General features: G+C 48.0%; 1 protein-coding gene across 7 annotated transcripts in view; it reads right to left on the reverse strand.

Annotated features, from left to right (window-relative positions):
• Positions 1–16,861, reverse strand: part of LOC144754696 (putative oxidoreductase YteT) — a 1,220,731-nt gene that overhangs the window by 662,361 nt on the left and 541,509 nt on the right. The window lies entirely within an intron of this gene.

A 16,861-nucleotide genomic window follows, 5' to 3' on the forward strand; every position in this document is an offset into this window, starting at 1 on the left:
CCCGTCCCCTTGGTCTGGACCCTGTTGATGATAGCCCCCCTTTTCGCCGCCTCTTGTAGATCTTTCGCAGTCTTTTTTTATTTATTTTTTATTTTGGAACGCTCCAGTCACGCCCGACCTCACCAGTTTACAATTTCAAACTTTACCCTAAGGAAGGGATGACAGAAGAGGCACCTCTCACCTTCTGTCTTCAGCCTTTTGACCATGCTTTCACTGCACGACTCTCCGGCTCTCCTCGATGGTTGAGTCAATGGGTTGGCAGCGATGGACTGCTAGCTGCGGAGGAGTGGGGGAGCAGAGGAGCAAAGGGGCTGCATTCCCAGGTAACACCGCTCAACTCCGTTCCTGACACCACTCTTGGCTCTCCCGCCTCCTCTGCCTCTTCTGCCTCAACTGCCGAGCCGGGCCGAGAGCTCCGTGATCCTGCTCGGCTCTGCTTAACTCGACTCAGCTCCGACTCCCTTACTGGCCGGCCACAAAGCAGAGGGGCAGAACAGAAGAACAGACCGACCGAGACCGCCTGTCTCGGCTGCGGGGCTGCGGGGGCCACAGGACCACAGGTACGAGGGAACGAGGCAACGAGCAACGGGGTTGGGGGTAAGGGGTTACTGTAGGTTACTGCAAGCCGCTGGTTCCGCAGCCACCCCCTTGCCGCCTCTCCTCTCTCACGCCGCTCCGTTAACCGCCGGACAACTGCAAAAACACGGACCGGAGTGCTCTGGGAACTGGGTGTAGAGAATTGGGTGTTGACCTATTGCATTTATTTGGCCTTCATTTTCAAGGTGACCCCTGTGTTGAAGACGTGACCTTTGAACTTGCATGGGCCAGCCTTCTTGAGGTTGATCCTCACTGGTCTTTTATTACCCTTTTTGTTAAGCAGTATGTCATTTTGATCTAACAGCCTTGATAAATGCTGTTTAAGCCCATTACGTGCACAGACTGTCTAGGATGGTGCAGGCTTCTGTGGGTGTTCAAGAAAACGTACTTATCCAGGATCTAAATTGTCAGCGGGAAAAGGACCCTGACTCTAATTCTCTTCATCAAAAATCTTTAAAACTGGACACTTCCATAGGTACACCGTCATCACTGGTTGTGCTGTCCAGCTTCGCCACACTTCGCCTTAAATGGAAGCACGACCTGGATCGACAATACACCGACAAAGAGTGGGCCCAAGTACTTGAGAACCCGACACGCATCCCCAGGAACATGCGTTTCCTTCAGATACAACTGTACATCTCACGCCTGCAAACATTAACCGATATATCCGCCGTGATGATCCCATATGCCCAAGATGTGAGGAACCAGGAGCTGACATGCTCCATATGTTCTGGAGCTGCCATAAAGTAAATGCATATTGGAGGGAGGTGGCTGCACTGCTGCAGGCCTGTACCGGCCGTGAGTTGCCGTTCGAATAGCCAGTATATATTCTGCACAGGTTCCATAGAACACCTGCCACAAAAGTAACGTCCAGATTTCTTGACCTGGGATTCATAGTGGCTAAGAGGTTGATTAGCAAATGATGGAAGGCAACGGACCCAGCCTCATACATGCTGGCATGGGCCACGGCGGAGAGCTTCACTATTAAGCGTTAAGAATCCCTGGGGATACGTAAAATCCCTATAGCCACATGCTGGGATGCTATATACACTGAGCTACAGGCTAGCGCTGACGTACCACCAGTGGACTCATCCACCTCCCAAGCTGCGGACCACTAATGCAGGCACCGCCCTATACTGCAAGCACACCATGACAAACACTTCACACCAAGCGCGGAATGGTTGATACAATAAATGTATACACATCTTGGACACAGGCAGGCAGTTTGTACTCACAAATCACACTGACCGCTTGAAGCATTGCCCATACACCTGGGCGAAGGCTGCGGATCAGAGATCATATATTATATGAGTTTTGTATAAGTTCTGTTCCACTGGTTTTTCATCCCCGATTGTTCGCATAAACACCCGTGAATCTTTTACTGACCATGACATGATTTGTAATAATTATAATACCCGACGATAAATGTACATGCAATTGTCATAATGTAATGAAAAATACAAAAGTCAATAAAAACAGACTCAAAAAAATATGTATATATTGGTTGTGCTGTCATCATAACCTTTCTCATTTTCTTCCTAAAATTTCAGTATTCACAGTCACCACTCCATAGTACACTTCCTAGCCATCAGCATCAGTTGCAGATGGAACAATATAGCAGAGGTGGACTGGACCCACACCCTCGGATCCAACTATCCTGTCCTCACAAGCGATCTTCAGAACAGCCTAACCACGATCAACAACTGGATCTCAAACTGAGCCAACACCTTGGCTCCCATGAAGAAAGAACTCACGCTCAACCATGCTGGTACATGAAAGATTTAAGAGTCTACAAGTGCTATAGCAAACAAATAGAAAGAATATGGAGAACCAGGCAAGATAACACCTATTGAGACACCTACAAATTTGCACTCAGAAGGTACCAAGCCCAGATCAAAGAAGCCAGGAAAACTGCCCTTGTGCTAAGACTAGCATCCTGCTCCAACTCCGGCAATAAACTCTTCAACACTGTCAGACAATTCAACAGCCTAACAGCGGCCACCAACACCATCACCCCCTCACAGAACCTATGCGATAACATCTCTGATTTCTTCCACAACAAAAAATCGACAACATCTTCGCACCCCCATCCACCGTAGAAGACATCATCACGCAACCTCCCACCACCACCAGGAATGCCCACCTGGTAACTAACTGGAGCCCTCTCACCACAGAACAACACCGAAATTATTCAGACCATCCATTCAGGTCCCCCAGAGACCCTTGCCCTCACCATAAGTGCAACCGGGGAAGAACACTGATCAGCAGCACCCTCCTCACCACCATCTTCAATACCTTCATCCTTAGCAAAACCTTCTTGGATAGCTGAAAACACGCAGAAATTACAGCTCTCCCGAAGAAACCTTCAGCTAACCCGAAGAAACTCAGCAACTACAGACCCATCTTGCTCCTTCCTTTCCCAGTCAAAGTACTGGAGAAAGGGATCAACAGGTAAATCTCCACCCAATTAGAACTGCACCACCTCGTAAACTGCACCAAGTCAGGGTTCTGCAGTAACCACAGCACAGAAACCGCCCTCCTGGAAGCAACAGATGGCATCTGGTTAATAATGGACAAAGGGGAAACTGCCGCTCTCATCCTGTTTGACCACTAAGCATACTTCACACCACCTCCCATGGCACTCTCATCGCCAGACTCCAGGACTCAGGATTTCAAGAGCTCTCCCTAAAAATTGAATGCCTCCTTCTTCTCTAAACAGAACTCAATGAGTCAGATAATCCCTAACTCAAGCACACAGATCTAATCTACAGGGTCCCCCAGGGCTCTTCCCTCAGCCCAACTTTCTTCACCTTCTATATGGCACCCTACGCTCACATCATCAAGAACCCACAGCATTAACATTGCCGGCTACACCGCTGACACTCAGCTCATCTGCCTCATCAATACAAGCAACACCACCAGGACCAGTTTCACCTCCTGCATGTCCTAAGTGTCAAACTGGATGAGAGAGAACTAACTCAAATTCAACATGGACAAAACAGAGATCCTGATCTTCGGAAACAAGAGTTCCCCACGGGACTCCTTCTGGTGACCATTCGAACTAGGTCTCACCCCCACCCCCACCCCCACCGAACACGCCAGAAACCTCACCATTATCCTAGATGACAAACTCACGATCAATAAACAGGTTAACGCTGTGGCCGCATCCTGAAACCCCATCCTCAGAATGATTCAGAAGATTTTCAAATGCCTACCGATGCACACAAGAAGCGCAGTCACTCAATCCCCCATATCCAGCAGGCTCAACTACAACAACGCACTCTACATTGGCATCTCCAACCAGTTCACGCAAAGACTCCAGACCATCCAAACACTGCTGCCAGACTCAACCTAGATGTCCCCAGAAGCACACACATTGCTCCCTACCTCACTTAACTACATTGGCTACCCATCCAGAAATGCTGCCAATTCAAGCTGCTCATCCACACCTACAAAGCCCTCCACAACACCGGACGAGCATACCTCAATGACTGACTCTAACTCTACCAACCCTCCAGTTATGCTCCACTTCTCTCACCCTGGCCCGGATCCCCTGCATATGTAGGAGCAAGCCAGGAGGGCACGTCTTCTCCTACACTGCCACCATGAATTGGAATTAACTTCCTCAATATATCAGGACAGCTCCTTCACTTCTCAGCTTCGGCAAGAAACTGAAGAACTGGCTGTTCAACTAGGAGCACAGACCAGCATACGTTCCTGCTCCAGCGCCTGTATACCGTCATGGGTGATAAGCTGCACCATACAAATCGACATAACAAATATTCAGTGTGGTGACACCCACGGTCCCCTAGTGTACCCAACTCCTGTCCCTCTGCTGCTGAATAGTTTTCTAGCACCTAAATCCTTTACATTGTTAATTCTTGGATTTATGATATCCCTTGATAAACAAAAGGTGCATACCATATGATGGACTGCCCAAGGGAATCTGATATTATTATTTGGATAACAGTGTTTTCCATGTTCCCCAACACAATTAGTTTTCATACAGGCCTTCTCCTCAATGTCTCTGAAAAACAGTTTGGACAAAAATTCTCCCCATCATTAATTCTGCGCTGCTATTGCTTTGGTGAGGTTTTTCAGACTTAGGTGCCGAATGTTGTCTCCTGATGCATAGTTTGTACACAGAGCCCAAGTAAATACATCTTCTAAACCACAGCTTGTGTGTTTGTGCACTGCATGTTTCAGGAGAAGCAATCATGAAGGATTTGATTCGTGCCCAAGCGCAAACCAAAGACTTCCAGGAAGACCAACACTAGGTCACAGGAGAGTAAACAGCTCTTGTGGTCCAACACCACATACTGCAAACAACTTTTTTTAATAATGCAACTTTGGTCTTCATTAAAATCCCAGGCCATATCATGATGGGCTTCGCTGGCTCATCGCAGAGCTGAGCGCCTGTTTTTGTGTGCCTGCAGTGCGTAATGTGAATTTATTTAACTCAATATTTCTCAGAGCTAGTGCTTTATTTAAAGACAGAACAGCTAAGAAACAGAAAGAGGCAAACCTTGGTCTCTGTTTCCGGACTGTACCGACTGAAGCTAAAGCACTAAGAGAAATACTGTGTTATATGAATTCACCTTACATAGTGCAGGCAAATAAAGACAGGCTTTCAGCTCTGAGTTGAGCTAGCAAAGTCCATCATTATAAGAACCCTGATCTTCATATAATCCCAGATTCCTTTTATGAATCACCTCTTCTGCATGATATCCAAAGAGTGCGCTACTAGAGAACGATACATTTCTGCACATTTAAGTGAGGATTGTGAGATGCAAGCACTGAGACCCGAATAAGAGCACAGTAAATTTATACCACGGGATGCTGTCTCCACTGTGTCCTTTGCTCAGTTGATCGCTTAATGTTAAATTATACTTTAGTAATATGTAAAAGATATTTCTATGGTCAGTAGGGATAAAGTCCAGAAATTGTTCAAGTGAATTCTATAGGGCGCACTATTTACTTTTGTAGGTCTCGTGTAGACATTTTGTAAACTGCTAGTGGGCTTGGCCATCCCATTACTTATAATTGGTGGGCGTCAAAGCCACTCTCAAGTGCTTGCTTCCTGCGGTCAGTTCTGTGATCAGCACTTCTTTTTTTCTTGCCTGTGACCCTCCCCTGGAGCATGGTCCAAGTACTTGTGTCCTTACACTGCCCGCACTTTTGGGACCTATTTTTTTCTTTTTGTTCAGCCACTCCACAGAGTGTATCTTTCCTATAAGGCTCTGTCATTTGCTTGTAGTTTTAGGCTGTCCAGCGTGACTTTGTCTCTCCTGAGAGTACTCGCCATGTGGAAAGACAGAGATCAAATGTCTGGCTTTGAATTCTGAGGGAACTTGGTGTTTACTTTTCTATCACTGACTTCAAAGTGAGAGAATTTATCTATCACACAACAAATAATAACTGTGCTGATATTTCAGAATACATCAGAATAAGAACAGTAGAAATGAAGCACATTTTTTGTAATTTGAAGTGTGGTGGAAACAAATATTTTAATACGATCAGAACAAAACAATACACATGGTGACGACATTTCCACACATTATCCTTTGTGCGGAGTAAAAGTGTATGTCTGTGCAAATGTAATGGCCATGTTAAAGTGGAAATGTGTTGTCTGTAGTGGCAGTGTGCTATCACACCATGCACACTCCACACAACACCACTCCACTTTAAACTACTCCTCTCTACAACACTCTACACCACTTCACTCTACAACACTCTGCTCCACTCTATGACATGCCACTCCACTACACACCATTGTAAGACACCCTACGACGTGACTCGCCACTCCACTCCACACCAGGCCCCTCCACTCCATTCTGCCCCACTCCACTCCAATCTACCCCAACCTACCCCACTCAACTTCACTATAATCTACCCCACTCCACCCTAATTGACCCCAACTCTACTCCACTCCAACCTACCCTATTCCACTCTAGCCCAATCTCCCCCTCTCCACTCTACACTACGGCAATCCACCCCATCTACCCTACTCCAATCCCCCCAATCTACCCCACTCTATTCCACTCCAATCTAGTCCACTCCACTCTACCCGAATCTACAATGCTCCACTCTACACAAAACTACCCCACTCAACTTCACTCCAATGTATCCCACTCCTGTCTACCACACTCTACTCCAATGTACTCCAGTCAAGCCAAACCTATTCCACTATACTGTATCCCACGCCAATCTACCCCAACCTACACCACTCCACCCTACCCCAATCTACCCCACTCCAAGTACCCTACTGCACTCCAATATAACCCACTCCACTCCAACCTACCCCACTCCAGTCCAATCTACCCATCGCTAATCCATCCAATCTACCCCACTCCAAGTACCCCATTCCACTCCAATCTGCCTCACTCCATCCTACCCCACTCCACCCCAATCCATCCCACTCCCCTCTTCCTCAATCTACCCCAATATACCTCAATCCACTTACTCCAGATTATGAGGGGAGTCAGACAAAGCTGCGTCCTTGCCCCATTTTTATTTTTATTGTATACACAAAGGGTGGAAGCCACCCTAAAAAGATCTACAGTAGACATCCCTTCTTTCCCCCAGCTGCACTCCCGATCCTAGCCTATACGGAAAACGTTGTCCTCATAGCCAGAACAGGCGTATTGATTCAACACCATTAAATGCCTATGTGAACTTCATGTAATCCCTGGACCTAAAAGTAAATTAATCAAAAACCTTCATTTTTGTGTCAGGATCACTCCCCTCTAAAAAGCTACCATCTTTTTATTTTGGGACTCGCAAATTAGCACTTGTGGAGACCTTTTTTTTTCCTAGGAGTCGTTTTTGACAGCAAACAATCCTGGTCACACATGGTGGGTAGCAGGGCGCTATCTATGGAGAGCACTTCGGCTGCAGTCTCTAATTTCACCAAGAAACTGGACTCAAAAACATAGCAACTATAAAAAAGATCTATAGCGCCAAAACGATCTTCGCCGAAACATATGGGGCAGAGATAGAAGATAGCGAATGCCTTCCTTAAGAGGGTTGCATCGCTCCCTCCCTCATTCTCCAATTATGTTACTCACTTAGAGCTAGATATACCCTATGTCTCTGACTTGGTGAGATTAGCCCCGATTATGTTGTGGCTATCAATTTGGAAGAGAGTCACAGTGGACCTTAACCAGTCCATCATTCAAAACTGCCTCTCATTGGACAAAGCACATAAAATACCCTTGTTAGAGTACGTAAAATCTACTTTGCACTCCCTATGCGTACCTGAACTATACAAGAACCTGAGTTCCTGCTCCACCTTTCCAAAAAGGAGGCTAAAATAACTTTCTCTAACAAAGGCAGCCTATGAGAGGAAGGAAGTTGATTGTACAAGAACAACAGAAAAACTTTACAATCTGATTCTATGTCAGGACTGGAGGCTTCAGATTATGCTCATATCTTCTTCGCTGATTTTATTCACAAACTCACAGCAGCCAAAAAGCAATAACATCAGCCCTACCACAGAACAAAGGGTATGGGCGAAACAAAAGAACATGTCCATAAACTACAACTCCCATGAACACCATAAGGCAGTCCATAATGTAGTCCTTTCTTAGTATCCACTGCATCTAGGTAAGGCATCCCCCTCATGACCACTTCCTCTTTCTTCGCTGCTTCGCAGCCAGTTAAGTGGTTTTACATATTTCTCCTCAATTTAGTTACGAGTAATGTGCATAATTGAGGGTTTTCTTGATATTTTCTTGTATGGTTGGTATTGTGGGGGTGTTTTATGGTGCTCCGTTTTCTTTTCAGAGCCCGTTCAAGCCGCGGGGACATTCTTTGTCCTTACGCGACTTTGCCCTGTTTATCGGCCGCCTCCGGCGACGAGGGGGAGCCAGAGCGTCTCGTTCTCCTCGGCGCGCGTTTCTCGTCAGGGGACCGCGCTGAGGAGAACGTTTGTGCCTGGCTTCCCCTGTCACCTCACCGGAACGCTCAGCCTTGAGTCTGTATAGCCCCCACTGCTTTGCAAACGTACGCCCCGGTTGGGGTCAGTATTGCGGCTTGACCGCGATGCCGCCTGCGGGCGAAAAAAGGGCGCTTTTACAGTTTTCTGGCTTCCTGCTGTACCGCGTTTCTAGCGCGCTGGGAGGCGACTTAGGCCCGGTCTGTTAGGAGCACCTGCTCGCTAGTGGGTTGAGTGCCCCCCTTATTCCCGGTTCCACTGGGCATTAATAGTTAGCAGCCTCGCTCTGCTCCTTAGATCTTGGTCAGGCTATAGCCTGCTGCCCTGCTCCTCAGGCTGATTCTCTGGTTTTTTCCATTTGAGGTATTGTGGTCAGCGCTAGACCCCTGGTGGGATGGGGGACGAATACTATGAGGAGGAGGAGTCGCAGGGCTACCTCAATGATGATGAGTTTTACCAGGCTGTAGACAGCTCTATTTATAGGTGCGTCACTGAGATTGTTGGACCTATGGAGGACCATCTCTCGGCACGCATAATACAAGAGTGCGAGAGGGTGACCCAGGCACACCTAGGGGCTCCTACTGTACCTGCTGCGGGTGGTGATCCACCAGCTCTTAAAAGACCTTGTAAAGAAGGGGTGTCGAGTGTGGCGCACGGTGTGGACAGGGACGCCTTTGAGTGGTTGCGCGACGCATTCCTAGCTAAGGCGACCGAACCCGCCCCCGTGCCCTCCCCGGCCCCAGGCCCCTCGGGATCCACAGGGACAGCTCCTTTGTCTTCTGGTCCGGCCTCTCCGGTGGACTCTGACGATGACGATGGGTCAGTGCGTTGTTGGCGGCCTTCGGGCTCCGCCGCCGAACTTCCACAGGATAGTTCAGGTATGCTCGACCCGGATGAAATTATGCATCCGCGGTCAGCAGCCTGGACCCCTGGGGAGAAGGTGGCGAAGTTCGTTGCTGGCCGCCTCCGCAAACCTTTGGAGAAGGAGGCGAGGAGCTGTTTGCGTGGGGAATGCCCCAGGTCTACGCTGGAGGGGAAGGTTGCCCTCACCCCGGAATTGGATCCCAAGATGGCCACGTTTTTAGCGAAGTTCGTTAAAGATCCTCGCAAAGGCATTGACCGCTCCTGGCGGGCTTGCCAAGATAAGCTCTTGGACGCCATAGGCCCGATAACAAAAATTCTGGACATGGCTGAAGAGGCGAAAGTGTCTGGGGCAGCCATTTCCCCTGAGGTCCTCTCAAACTGGGCGCAGAGAGTGGTGGTTTTCTTGGGAAACACGAACTGCGCGTTGTCAACAGAGCGCAGGAGGTCCCTCCTGATCAAGTTAGACCCTAAGCTGGGGGATCTGGCATCTTCCGAGGCAGGGGCTGTGACCTCTTTGGAGATCCATTTATAAAAGAACTGGGAAAATTTGTTAATACCTTCACGTCCTTAGATAGAGCCCAATCGAGTATTAAGAAGGTCTTCCAACAGTGTTTCTCCAGGGGGGCCGGTCGCGGAGGGGGCCGCGCAACCGGCCGTGGTGTTCAGCAGGCGACCAACAGAAATCAAGGCTCCGGGCGAGGGCAGTATAACTCCTCCCAAAATTACAACACCTTCTATCCAACCAGAGGACAACGCTTCCGTGGCCGTGGTGGATTCAAGAACGCTGCCGGAAATTCCTCCAATGGTGAGTGTTATCTCGGCGGACCAGGTCCGCGTGGGGGGGCGGTTGGCCTTGTTCCCAGAGGCTTGGGCCGCTATCACGGCGGACGCCTGGGTCTTACAGACTATACGGGGTTTCCACGTGGAGTTTTACGACCAGCCCCGTCAAGTCAGGCCTCCTCCTCCTATCGTTTTCTCTTGCGCGGATGCGCCACTGGTCGACGAAGAGGTTTCAGACCTGCTTCGCAAAGGCGCCATGTGTCTTTCGACTCGACACCCAGCGGGATTCTTGAGCAATTTGTTTCTGGTGGACAAGGCAGATGGCGGAAAGCGTCCGGTAATCAACCTCAAGGAGTTCAACGGTTGGTTAGTCTACCGGCACTTCAAGATGGAGGGAATCCATCTTTTGAGGGATGTGTTGTTGCCCGGTGATTGGATGATCCGTCTGGACCTCAAGGATGCGTACTTGGTGGTTTCCATTCACCCTCCACACCGGCGTTTTCTGCAGTTCCGGTGGAGAGGTCAGGGGTACGAGTTTACCGCCCTTCCTTTCGGGCTTTCTTCAGCCAGTGGAATTTTCGCGGAGCCAGGGTATCCGGATGATAGTCTATTTGGACGACATCCTGATCCTGGCACAGTGTCCCGTCCAGTTGGATCTTCAGCTTCGCCGGGCGATTCCCTTGCTCCAGGGTCTGGGGTTTGTGATCAACAGCGGGAAGTCCGTTTTGGTTCCGTCCCAGTCGGTGGTGTTCCTCGGTTTTTCCGTGGATTCGGTGCAATGCACCCTGAGCCTTCCCTCCAGGAAATTAGGAAAGATCCGCCACATCCTCCGCCAGACGATCTCACGATCGCATACCTCTCTCCGTCAGATTGCCCGGGTGGAAGGTCTCCTGTCCTCCTCCATCCAGGCAATCTTTCCGGGGCCCCTGCATTACCGGGCCCTTCAACGCCTCAAGGCGCACTATCTCCGGCGGGGTCTGACTTACGATCAGGTGGTTCCCCTCTCGGACGAGGTGAAGGAGGAGATGGCCTGGTGGCTCGCACATATGGAGGCTTGGAATGGCTGAGCGATCTTCGGCCCTGTCCCAGACTTAGTGATAGAGTCCGATGCCAGCTGGGCTGGCTGGGGCGCCCGCTGTGGAGAGTTTTCCACAGGCGGCGCCTGGTCGTACGGGGAGCAGCAGCTCCACATCAATTGTCTGGAACTGTTGGCCGGGTCCTTCGGGGTTCGCTGCTGGACCAAGGACACAGTTCGCTCCTGTGTCTTGCTTCGCATGGACAATATCTCCGCTGTGCGTTACGTCAATCATTTGGGTGGCCCTCGTTCCAAGGCTCTTTCGGACTTGGCGAAAGACTTTTGGAATTACAGCCTTGCGCACCAGGTGTCGGTGATGGCAGAATACTTGCCGGGTCAAGACAATCAGGTAGCGGATTGGCATTCCCGGCACCTTTCGAGTGGCTGAACGGCCTCTGGGGTCCGTTCTCGGTGGACCTGTTTGCGTCCCGTCTGGATTTTCAGCTACCGCGTTTCTACAGCTGGAGGCCGGACCCTCTTGCGGAGGCCACGGACGCCTTCCTCCAAGACTGGAGTCGAGAGACGTCCTATGCCTTTCCCCCATTCTCGATGGTACTGAGAACGCCGGCCCAGCTTCGCCGCCAACGGGCGGAGGTGGTCATGGTGACTCCCTGGTGGAGGTCTCAAGTTTGGTTTCCGGTTCTTCTGGAACTTTCTTGGGATTCTCCAATCCTACTCCCCCAGTTTCCGCAACTTCTTCTCAACGCGGACGGGGAGCTCCATCACCTGCTCACTCAGAGCTCTCTTCACCTCATGGCATGGAGGCTTTCGGGCGACGTTGGTCGCTCCCGGGCCTTTCGAGACCAGCTGAGTGTTTTCTCTCCAAGGCCTGGGCCAGCAGCACGACTAAACGTTATCGCTCTGCCTGGAATAAGTGGTCACGTTGGTGTCTTCGACGGGACCTGGATCCCTTGGTCGCAGGCGTCGTTCCTACGTTGAATTATTTAGCAGAATCAGCTGCGGCTGGCTTGGTCTATCGTACTATCAATGCAATGCGATCAGCAATCTCGGCGGGCCACCAGCCGGTGGCGGGGGTGCCGATTGGGTAACATCCTTTTGTTTGTCGACTCCTGCGTGGAATTCGACTTTCTCTACCCCCGGAACCGCGTTACTCGGTCCTTTGGGATGTTAACCTGGTCCTTAACCTGTTTTTGTCGTGGCCACCGAACAAGTATCTGTCCTTGAAAGAGCTTTCGGCAAAGTTGGCAATGCTTGTGTGTCTGATTTCATGCAGACGAGTGTCGGATGTACGCGCCTTGGATGTCTCGGCGAGGGTTTTTTCCCCGGATGGGCGTCGCACGAAGTGCGCTTCAAGGACGATTTCTTACCCATACTTCGTGGACGTTCCCAAACTGTGCGTGGTTCAGTGTTTGAAGGCTTATGAGGACTTGACCTTGGAACTTCGCCCTCCGGACGAACGACAGCTGCTTATAGTGCTGCAGAAGCCGCACAAGGCTGTCTCTTCTCCCACCATCGCCAGATGGGTACGGTGGATCATGCAGGAAGCAGGCATTGACACGAAGCAGTTCGGTGCTCATTCGGCTCGAGGGGCCATGGCCTCCAAAGCGTTCTCTTTAGGTGCCCGGTTGGAGGACCTGATGCGTGCTGCGGACTGGTCATCGGATTCCACCTTTAAGCGGTTTTACTTCAAACCAGTCATCAATATTGCACATTTGGTGGTGAGTAAGCTTTAAACTAGCATAATCTGAAGCCTCCGGTCCTGACATAGAATCGAAATTTGCCTAGCATTGTAATGGTAAGTTTCAATTCTATTAAGGACACGGAGGCGAGGATTATCCCTCCCAGGCTACCTGCGGAGATATCCCGCCCGTATTGCAGTAAGTGCTCAGGTTTTCCAGTCCTATGGTGATGAAACTTGAATGTTGTGCATTGTTTGATCTGTGGACGCTGGCAGTTTTTCCCTTTCACTGCTGACGCTGTGGTGTTTTTTGTAGGAAATGATGGCGTCAAGCAAGACCAGTAAGGAAATGGCGTGACTCGCGCGAAGAAAGAGGAAGTGGTCATGAGGCGGATGCCTTACCTAGATGCAGTGCATACTAAGAAAGGACTACATTATGGACTGCCTTATGGTGTTCATGGGAGTTGTAGTTTATGGACATGTTCTTTTGTTTCGCCCATACCCTTTGTTCTGTGGTAGGGCTGATGTTATTGCTTTTTGGCTGCTGTGAGTTTGTGAATAAAATCAGCGAAGAAGATATAAGCATAATCCTCGCCTCCGTGTCCTTAATAGAATTGAAACTTACCGTTACAATGCTAGGCAAATTTCGATTCCACCTCTAATGAAGGGTGAATATTCGTATTTGGACGGTGTCAGAAAAGTACACCATAGGTTTATCCTTTTAAGGTTTCGTGCCAACCTAATACCCCTGATGCTGGGGTTTCCTACTAAAAGGTATTCCTTTAACGACCTGTACCCATGCACATGTGATAATCTATCCGTACAATCTGAACAACACCTCTTTTTCCTCTGTCACTTTTAAAAAGAACAGAGAATTAAAAACATGTTACCTTTTTAAAGGCGGCACAACTATAACCAATGTCGCATTGCCTTGTTTTTTCTTAAGAAGCTTCACGATCCCCATGTTTGCTTTTGCGTAGCATCATTTCTTTGGGCTTGCACGCTAAGGAGGCATTTCTTATAATGATCAATTGTATAAATCTTAAAGTAGCTCCTCAAATGAGCACCCAATATCTTAAGAAATTACACACCTGTACTAGGTATGATACCAGATATGGATTTGCACTAATACATATAACATTTTTAAATGACTTGTATTTGATCCAAAGGATGGATTTTTATTTCTAATTAATTATTTAATAATTAATTTACTAAATGTGTGTGCGTTGCATCTTACCTGATATCCCTACTGTGTATTTTGCACAAAGTATTTGAGTTTAACCTGTGAATCACTGCACTTTAGAATAACGTCAACCTGAAGCTGTCCGAGCTGGGCTATGTAACACCTGCTTTTATTCACTGGTTTTAAACTAATGTTATTGTATTAAGAAAGAAGATTCATTGTTTTAATGTATACTTTTATGATCTATGCCTCCAATTTAGATCAAATAAAATGTATTGACTTACTGACCTCAATCACCTATACCGAACCCCTGCCTACCGCAATCCACCCAAATCTACTACTATCTACCCCAATCCATCCAAATATACCCCACTTGCACTTCAATCTAACCCATCCCATTCCACTCCAATCTACCCCACTCCCATCTATCCCACAACACTCCAATCTACCTCACTCCACTCCAATCTACCCCCATTCCCTCCAATCTACCCCTGGCCTCTCCACTCAATCTATCCCACTTTACACCACTACAATCTACCTCACTCTACCCAATATAACAACCTACAATCTATCCCACTCTACCTCACTCCACTCTAAACCAATCTACCCCCACTCCACGTTACCGCAATGTACCCCACTCTACTGTAAACCAATTAACCCCATTCCACGCTACTTGAAACCAATCTACCCCACTCCACGCTACTCAAATCTACCCTAATCTACCCTACTCCAATCTATCCCACCCCACACCACACCACTAACGGTTAGCCATGCTGAACAGTAGCCACACTGGTGTACAACATGGCTAAAACATATTGCCAACGCTGATAGTTCTCGCATAGGTGAAATCTATTGGCTTTGCCACTGCTTGTTTTTAATTTCCACAGATTTGTTTCCTTTCTAATCATTTCCCCTTTGTCAAAGTTGTGTGTCTGCCATTAGGTGTGAAAGCTAACATTTTCACAGCCCATCTCAGCCACACACACAGAAATAACATAAAAACTGCAGGAGAATCAAAGACGCAACATCAACAAAAAAAAAGATTAAATGCTCACTTCACATATGTAAGCAACCGACCCAGGCGGTGATATGGGAAAAACTATCTGGCAACACATTTTTACATTCCAAAACAAATGTCAATTAAGGCAAGTATGGCATTGAAACATGAATCTTGGCGCTGGTTTGTTTTATTTGTGCATCCTTTACACACTTGCAACAAAAACAGAAAATAAACGAACAAAAAGTTGCATTCTGACATCAGATGAAAATAACATTTATTGGTTGCTTTTTTTCTGTACATAGCTTCACAATCCACTTCTGCCATCACTAAGTGCTGGGACCTTCATGTGTTACCACTGCACAGTGTAACAGTAGTTCAGAATGATGGAAAGCTGCCTTGCCAGTTTCAAACTTCTGACCTATGGCTCACAGTATGTTTCAGCAGCACGCATTTAACTACCAGTTACATCCCTCATTATACATAATGTACAGGATAGGCATGTGCTCTATAAGTCGGTATATGTACTCATGCACCAGGATTGCACCTTTTGCAGAGACCTAAGTGTAAACTGCAAGGCAGAACTTAAATCCCAGCAAGAGCATTTCAGCCTTCCATCCTTTTGGCATTGACAAAATGAGTAGCACTGAGATGACAATAGAGTAATTGGTCAATAATAGTGTTAAGCAAATGTCTTAATTTATATTCAACAATGCATATATGGTGTTGTGGAGTTTTTGTGATCATTCAGAATTAGTTAAGTTTAACCATAATGAATGTTATTGAAACACACCTTAATTGATATACAGCCGCCTTACTGCATCATCAGCAGTGGGCATAAAAGAATACAATGTTGCACATGAGAGTGACACTTTTGGCCCTCTCCTGGGGGGGTGAGGGTAAAGTAGGAAGCATTGCTGACAAAAATATGTTTTGTGTGCTGCGCTGATAATCTTTGAACCGTTTCTTTCTGTACCCGGTGCACCATTAGGTCTCAGTGTAAACTTCAAATTATGTCAGTGATAGTGAGCGAGTTGAGTTATGTGGTACAGCACAAGGTGTTATCCTGTTTCAAGATGTGTCCTCTATGTGTTTTTAGCAGAGGGAATATGCATGCAATATTGCATTTTTTCCCTGTATGAATATGTTTGGAGAAGCGTGACTCAATGGTTAGAGCGGTAGACCCTGATGCAGAGGTCTGGCCCGGGATCAGGGTTCAATTCCCGCCTCGGCGGCTCTTGGACTCAATTTCCCCGGATCTGATAATTCTCGCCTCGGTGCCTAGTCTAATCATGGGTCCCACTCTGTGACTCTGGGCAATAGCTTGCTTAATCTCCACAACGGCCCCAGCAGCGCTTGGATGCCTGGCTTCACCTTGGGGGTGCCCAGGAGTGGACATTTCACAGGAAAGCCAGGATGGGTTCCACAGCGGTATGAATACAGCGCTACGAGACCTCAGGGTAGAAGGCGCTATATAAATACAAACACATTTACATTTACATTTGTGTGATATGGTCCCTTTAACATATTTAGTCCATTTGGGTCTCCGAATGTACGTTATTTGGTCAAAATGTAAATTCATTGCTGCTGTTGTACATTTACGACTCCAAATGTACTTTGAAGGGAGAAATGTACATTGGTTAGACTGAATCTCAATTAGTATGTCTGGGCGTGGGGTTAGCTGTGAGGCAAGATGGCTACTTTCCAGAGTCTCAGCAGAAGTTGAATCTGAGTGCAAGTACACAAACAAATAATTTATTTCAAACGGAATCCGCCAACCAGGACCTGAA

This window comes from Lissotriton helveticus, chromosome 5_1 (genome assembly GCF_964261635.1).
Source record: "Lissotriton helveticus chromosome 5_1, aLisHel1.1, whole genome shotgun sequence".
Classification (NCBI taxonomy): domain Eukaryota; kingdom Metazoa; phylum Chordata; class Amphibia; order Caudata; family Salamandridae; genus Lissotriton; species Lissotriton helveticus.